General features: G+C 43.1%; 1 pseudogene; it reads left to right on the top strand.

Annotated features, from left to right (window-relative positions):
* The window catches only part of LOC102877658, a 79,750-nt pseudogene that overhangs the window by 56,839 nt on the left and 14,646 nt on the right, over window positions 1-8,265 (top strand).

Below are 8,265 nucleotides of genomic sequence, written 5' to 3'. Positions count from 1 at the left end.
GAAGACCATGGCCTGCATCAGACACACCTTAGTCTCCAGAGAGACAACATTGCTCTTCAGTACTTTGGAGAGCTCCCTAACAGCAGACTTTCCCATGGCAATGCGCCTTTTAATTTCCTGGCTGCTGGTGCCAAGACTGTTATAGATTTGTTTTTTTAATAATTTATTATTTTCTCCCCCAACCCCCCTCCCCAGTGCAAATGTTCCAAATTGTTGTCATACATATAATATCTAATAAATATACCTTGGAGACAGTCATCCAAGCAGATATATGCACACCCATGTTGATCGCGGCTTTGTTCACAATAGCAAAGCATTGAAAACAACCCAAGTGCCCATCAAGAAACGAATGGATAGAGAAGCTGTGGTCTAGTCACACAATGGAATACTACGCTGCATTGAAAAACAAGGAACTCGTGCACTATTATACAACATGGGTGACCCTAGAAGACATTATGCTGAGTGAATTATCTCAGTCACAAAAGGACAAATACTGCATAGGGCCACTGTTGTAAATCAGGACTGACATCGGGGTTGGGGGAAACCTAAGAAAAGAGGGGAAAAAAATAATGTATATTGCATTGAAACCGATGAGGGAGAAAACGGTTTAAAAGGAATATGTTGTTGTTGTTGTTTGATGCCGTCGAGTCTCAGACGACTCATAGCGACCCTATGAACGAACGGCCTGAGCACTGTTCGTACATAGAGTTTCCGGAGGCAAGCCAATTTTGGAAGTGGATGCCGCTCCTGCTTCCAGGAAAGGAATATAGAATTAGGTATTATTTTCATGACAAGATTACAGAAAAAGAAATGAAAAGGAAAAAAGTAAGTGGGAAAAAGAAAAAGTGAGTGGACTGTGGACTTGGGGGGAATTGTATAACATTGAAAGATGTTTTTTTCTTTTCAAAGAGAAAAATGAACTGAGAGGAGGAGTGGGCAGGGAGGAAAATGTGCACCAATGAATGAATGAGGGGAAATTAAATGGAAAGAATATGCTGTAAAAAATATATATGTTGCATTAAAATTCATTCGTTTAAAAAGGGGGAGTAGGGGAGCTCTGGTGGCCTAGTGGCAAGGAGCTGCAACTACAATCCCAGAGGCAAATGGTTCGAATCCACCAGGTGCTCTGCCGGGGAAGGAGGGACAATCTCCTCCTGTACCAGTCAGATCTGATTTGACGGTACACGCACGCAAAAATAATAAAATGTAAAAAAAAAATTAAAAAAATAAAAAAAGGGGGGGAGTAGGCGAGCTCTGGTGGCCTAGTAGCAGGAAACTGCACTGCAATCCCAGAGGTACGCGGTTCAAATCCACCAGATGCTCTGCTGAAGAGGGAGGAACAATCGCCTCCTGTACCAGTCAGATCCAATTTGACGGTACACACATAAAATACATAAATAAAATTTTTTTTTAAAAAAAAAGGGGGAGTAAAAACCTGGCCAGGAGTGATCAAATAGTGTGCTCACTTTGTGAGCTTGTCAATAATTTCTCTGTACAACAGACTGCATCATGTGATAAATCTGATGCTGTGTTGATGGAGAACGTTTGGCATCTTATAGGACCCATTGTTCCTTGAAGACGTGGTCGTGATATTTAATGAGGACGAATGGGCTTTGCTCACGGTGGTTCAGAAGAAACTCTGCGTCAGTGTGATAATGGAAACCTTGGAAAACCTGGACTCAATAGGTAAAAATTACAGCGTGTATATTTTAAAATCTTTCTCATCCCCAAAAGCATTATGATTCATTAAAGATTCCACCTGTGTGCGGGCGTGAGAATGGAAATCCATGTTTTCATCAAAGAAGCATTCTGTCATTCACATAGGGAGAATTTCACGTAAACACGATACTCTGTCTTCCGACATGAGCCCATCTTGACACATTTGTCTCATCACTGGAGCCTAGGAAGCAACTGAGGACGGAGCTAACATACTCATTGGCAGCACCAGCTTTAAAGGAAACCAGTAATTTTTAAAGGATCACCTTTCTATGGAGCAAATCTCATTTGACCCTGCTGGATAGATAGAATATTCTGTCTCAAGTACAGTCTTTCACAGAACACTGCATTTTCTACGTTAGAATTTATTGTATGGACATAGTTTTCTGGATTTCACATTGTGTATGTAATGTGTCCGTCCACTTTCTAATCAGCTCTTCTGCAGATGCTCAAATTATCCCCTTCACCAGTTGTCCTGGATGGAGGCGGTACCCAGAGAAATGTTTGTAACCCATTGCCCGTCTGTGTAAATAGGAACACGTCCCTCCATCTTTGTTTGCTCACCAGACAGGCATTCACATCCTAACTCTCTGCTCCTTTCTTTTTTGTCTTCTTGTGAAATGCACTTCAGGGTTTTTTGGGTCTGGTGTTCAGAATCCAAGTCCCAGAGCAGCATTATGGACGGACTCTTCACTGTCTCAGTTGTTAAAGATGATCTATCCTTGGACGTCAGAGATAAGAGAGGTATCCCCCCTGGGTGGCTGTGAAGAAATGCGTACAAAGGAAGGGCATCATTTGAGGTGAGTGTTACTCATTGAAAGCTAGATTATGATATGTGAGATATTGTCCTGCCTACTCATTGCTTTATTTATTATTTTTTTTGTCACAGTCATGTGAGAATACATTTCTTTTTTTTTTTGTTTTACCAGAAGTCACACAATTGAGAACCCTTATGAAGCTGTTGAAAACAATCTCCCAGGCAAAATGTGTGTCTGCATTCCAGAGCCCCTAGAAATAGACCTGTTGAGTGCCACTGGCTGTGAACATAACACACGTGGCCCAAAGTTCTGTGTCTTCCCACCCTTCTGGTTCCATGTGATTGGGAAGAAGTCCGACTTTACAAAACGCTCTCAAACCAGCGTTAATCCTTATCCCTCAGCCCTGACAGGCACATCTGACCTCATCCTCCACAGAGAAATGCAGAAAGGAGACGGGCTTTCTGAATGGAAGGAATGTGGGGAAACATTGACTCAGTGTGCTGACCTGAGTGTACGTGGAGGAATTCATCAAGGAGGGAGACCGTATGAATGTAAAAGTCTTGGGAAAATCAGTTATGATAGTCAGACCCTCACTGCACATGGAAGAATTCACCCAGGAGAGAGACCCTACGAATGTAAGAAATGTGATAAAACCTTTGATACCAGCGACGTGCTCTCTCGACACAGAATAATTCACACAGTAGAGAAATCCTTTGAATGTCAGGAATGTAGCGAAACCTTTGATAACAGCAATGCACTCTCTCAGCATCAAAGAATTCACACAGTAGAGAAACCCTTTCAAAGTCAGGAATGTGGGGAAACCTTTGATAGCAGTGACATGCTCACTCGGCATAGAACAGATCACCCAGGAGAGAGACCATTTGAATGTAAGGAATGTGGGAAAACATTTGATACCCAGAACAAGCTCACTCGACATAGAAAAATTCATACGGCAGAGAAAACCTTTGAATGCAAGGAATGTGGGAAAAACTTTCGTGCCCGCAGTGTGCTCACACGACACAGACGAATTCACACAGGAGAGAGACCCTTTGAGTGTCAGGAATGCGGAAAGACCTTCACCCAGTCAGGTCACTTCTCTATACATAAAAGAATTCACACAGGAGAGAGGCCCTATGCATGTCAGGAGTGTGGGAAAGCATTTTATTCCAGCGGTATCCTCACCGCACATCAGAGAATCCACACAGGAGAGAGACCTTACGCATGTCAGGAATGCGGGAAAGCCTTTCATTCCAGTGGTACCCTGACTACACACAGAAGACTTCACAGAGGAGACAGACCCTGCGAATGTCAGGAGTGTGGGAAAACTTTCTACGACATTCACTCGCTCACTGTCCATAGACGAATTCACACAGGAGAGAGACCTTACGCCTGTCAGGAGTGTGGGAAAACCTTTTCTAACAGCAGCACCTTCAGTGCACATAAGAGACTTCACAGAGGTGATAAACCCTGCACATGTCAAGAATGTGGGAAGGCCTTTCGTAACGCGAGCTCACTCACAGCCCATCAGAGAACCCACACAGGAGAGAGACCTTATAAATGTGGGGACTGTGGGAAAGGTTTTTGTTTCAGCAGTGCACTCACCATACATCGAAGAATTCACACAGGAGAGAGACCTTACGAATGTCAGGAATGTGGGAAAACCTTTGTGGAGACCGTAGCCCTGAATAAACACAGGAGAATTCACACAGGAGAGAAACCTTATGCATGTCAGGAATGTGGGAAAACCTTCACGCAATCAACTCAGCTCGCCGCACATAGAAGGGTTCATACAGGAGAGAGACCTTACTGGTGTAAGGATTGTAAGAAGGCCTTCCGGACTCTCAGCGGCCTCATTAAACATAAATTAACCCACCCAGGAGGAAAATCCTTTTCCGTGTAACCAGTGTGAGAAGCTCTTTCAGACCATGAGTGGCCTTATTAAGCATAAATTAATTCACACACGAGAAAAGGCTTTTCTGTGTGAAGAGTGTGGGAAAACTTTCTGTGATAACAGCAGCCTCACTCTGCATAGAAGAATTTACACCAGAGAGAGACCCTATGCCTGTAAAGAATCGGGAAGGCTTTTTGTAACATGAGCTTGCTCACCGCACATCAGAGAACTCACACGGGAGAGAGACCCCATCAATGTAAAGAATGTGGAAAAGGTTTTTGTTCCAAAGCCATTCTCACTGTGCTTCAAAGGATTCACATGAGAGAGACCGAGAAAGAGACATGAATGCCAGGAGTGCGGAAAGAGCTTTGGAGAAACCAGGGCCCTCATCAACCATAGGAGAATTCACACCAGAGAGAAACCTTCGCGTGGGAGGCCAGTGGGAGGCCATTCTGTTGGATCGAAAAGCTGGTGTTGTATAGAAGAATTCACATTGGAGAGAAACCGTACTCGTGTCAGGAATGCAGGAAAACATTCCGTAGCAGTGATAAGATCACAGTACATCAAAGGGTGCACAGAAGAGAGAACCCTTACAAATGCGAGGAGTGTGGGAAAACCTTCCTTTACAGCTCTTCCTTCAGTAAACACAGAAAAAGTCACGTGGGAAAAGAACGTCATGAAAGTAAGGAATGTGAGAAAGAGTCGATGGTTCAGTGCCCTGACTCCACGTAAAATTGTCATAGGAGAGAAAGCTTTATGAATGTCTGGGATGTGGGAAAAAACCTTTGGTCACACTGGGAAACAAATTAGACTTGAAATCACACAGCCTACAGACCTCATAGATGTAAGGAACATCAGAAAAAACCTTTATTTGTTCATCAACCCTCACCAGACACATTTCATCCCCTTCTACATTGAGCGTAGATGAATATCAATAAGTCAAAATCCAGAAGTCATAAACAAAAAAAAAGTGGAAAAACATTGATGTGTTCTGGTCCATTTGGCTGGAAGAGCTCGCTGCTCCAAAACCCATACATTTAAATAGAGACACAAGCAAACATATATACACACATATATAGTGCACATGGGCAATTTTAGTGTTTCTTTGAACTAAAGTTATTTTATATCCTTGAACGCACTAAATGAACAGTTAGCTGCATTGTTCATGTAACATATGACCATCAATGTTTATTGATTTTTTTCAGTTCCTTGTTAAATATGTTTCTCTTACAAGGTCCTTCACTGGCTTTTCCCAAGAAAGCTGCAAAAGATGTGCCTGAGAAAACACATTTGTAAATGTAGAAAACACAGTTGTAAATATTCGGGTTGTAAATGGATGCTATCTTTGGAGTCATTTTTAAAATTCTCCCCTTGAATTTTGTATACGTCTTTGTGTTTCATTATTGGTTTGCTTTCTTCTGTGACTTCTTAAGTAAACAGTCAAGTATGTGAACCATAGGTATGTTTGTGAGGGGCGGGTGGATCTTGTGAGGCTCTGTGCAATATTCTCTTTGACATTTTAGTCTTCCATGGTAAGCAGCAAACCAGGTGTTGACAAAGTTCCTAGCGTGCAGGAATTCCTTGACTGTGGGGCAGTTGTTGTTGTTATGTGCCGTCAAGTCATTTGCGACTCATAGCGACCCTATGCACAACAGCCCTAAACCCTGCTCTGTCCTGTGCCAATCGCTTTGCCTCTGACACACCCATCCTGATGACCCCAGTCACTGAATCAATCTACCTCATAGAGGTTCTTCCCCTCCTGCGCTGTCCCTCTACTCTACCCAGCATGATGTCCCTCTCCAAAGACCTGTCTCTCCTTGCAACATGTCCAAAGTATGTCAGACGAAGCCCCAGAATCTTTGCCTCCAAGGAGTAGCCTGGTTTAACCCTCTATAGGATGAATCTGTTTTCTTGGCAGCCCAGGATACATTCAATACTCTTCTCCAGCACCACAGCTCAAAGGCATCAATTCTCCTTCTGTCCTCCCTAGTCATTGTCCAGCTCTCTGATGCATAAGAAGTGATTGCAAAAACCATGGCCTGTATCAGGCGCACCTTAGTCTCCAGAGAGACACCGTTGCTCTTGAGTACTTTAGAGAGGTCCCTAACCACAGACTTTCCCATCGCAATACGTTTTTTGATTTCCTGGCTGCTGGTGCCAAGAGTTGTTCACAGCTGTGGGGCAGACGCACAATATTAATAACATCGAGTGTTGAGACAGGATACGGAAGTGGAGGGTGTGCAGAGCTGACATAGAGACAGAAGTCTCTCCTCGAGATGATAGTTAGACACACAAGATCCTCCAAAGTTGATGCATAAATCACACGTGTCACGCATTCTTTGCTGTCCAAAGAGACTTCTTTCATTTTGCACATTTGAAAGAGGTCTTGGCTGCAGGACGCCCCAATGCACTAAACAGACTGATTTCTTGACAGCTGTTTGACGGACCCTATCCTCATTTTCAGCCAGCAAGGCTGGCATCTGCATGAAGCAAGTTATTGATGACTCTTCCTCTGATCTTGATGCCCCATTCTTCATCGTAGATTCCAGCTTCTCAGTGTACAGATTCAATTTGCTCGGTATACAGATCAAATAGGTATGGAGAGAGATTACAACCCTGTCATAACTCCCTTTTTATTTTTAAACTGGAGGAGTGGCATCCACTTCCTTAATAGCTTGCCTGCAGAAACTATGAATGTGGAGAAACAATGAAAGTTATATAAGTGTTCAGGTCTTTCATTTATAGGGTCTCTATGATTGGTCTCTGACTTGACAGCACTTAACAACAACAACAACAACAAGAACAACATAGAGCTCTGTTGGCTTGGTGCATAGAAAGAAATGCTCCCAAGCCAAAGGTGGTTGATTTTAGTTTGCAACCCTCAGGTCTGGCTTTAATTGTGTTTGGTCAAACATTCTTCTAGGTCGTATAACCTTGGTCTGTCCACTTGCTGTGCAGAGGTAACTCGTGGTTGCTGTCATGCTAAGCCCTGTGACACTGAGGTGTCAAATGTGATCATGGTGACCCATGGTGGACAGTGTTGGGTGGAGCTCCCCAATTAAAACAAGCTTGGAAGCAGGAGTGGCATCCACTGCCAAAATAGCTTGTCTCCAGAAACCCTATGAACCTGGAGAAATGATGAAAGTTAGACATGTATTTAGGTCTTTCATTCATAGGGTCACTTTGAGTCATTTACAACTTGAGGACTCTTAACAACAACAAAAATGTTCTCTTCTCTGGTCACACAACAGCCTCATGGTCTACGTATAGGTTTCGCATGAACACAATGAATTGCTTTGGGATTCCCAGTTTTCTCAGTGTTTACCATAACTTGTTATGATCCACACACTCAAATGCCTTCCTTTAGTCAAGAAAGCACAAAGAGACATTCTTCTGGTATTCTCGATTTTCAGCCAGAATCCATCTGACATCAGCAGTGATATCCCCGGTGCCACGGCCTCTTCTAAATCCTTCCTGAATTTCCGGCAGTTCCCTATGTCTGGACTGTTCCCAGCCATTTTTGAATGATCTTCAGTATTTTGTTTGCAGGTGCTAGCAATGATAATGTCTGGAAGTTTCCACAGTCTGTCGGATCACCTTTCTTGGGAATGGGAATACATGTGGAACCCTTCCAATCCGTCGGCCAGATAGCTATCCTCCAAATTTTCTCAGTGTCAATTCTTTTTGAGACAGTGAGTGTATATTCCCTCCAGCTTCTTTTGAGACTTCCTGGATCATTCATTTTGCCTACAGCAAATGTTTCCATATCATGACTTGAGGCTTACATTTTTCAATTCTCCTAGCGTGAGAAATGCAGAAGGAGTTCATCTCTTTTTATTCTCCAATTCCTACTCTATACACATTCCTTTATAAGAGTTTATTTTGACTTGAGCGCCACAA

Source organism: Elephantulus edwardii, unplaced genomic scaffold (assembly GCF_000299155.1).
Source record: "Elephantulus edwardii isolate Elephantulus edwardi_28Jun2011 unplaced genomic scaffold, EleEdw1.0 scaffold00410, whole genome shotgun sequence".
NCBI lineage: Eukaryota > Metazoa > Chordata > Mammalia > Macroscelidea > Macroscelididae > Elephantulus > Elephantulus edwardii.
Note: the sequence above shows the minus strand (reverse complement) of the source record. Positions and strands in the feature narration are given on the sequence as shown.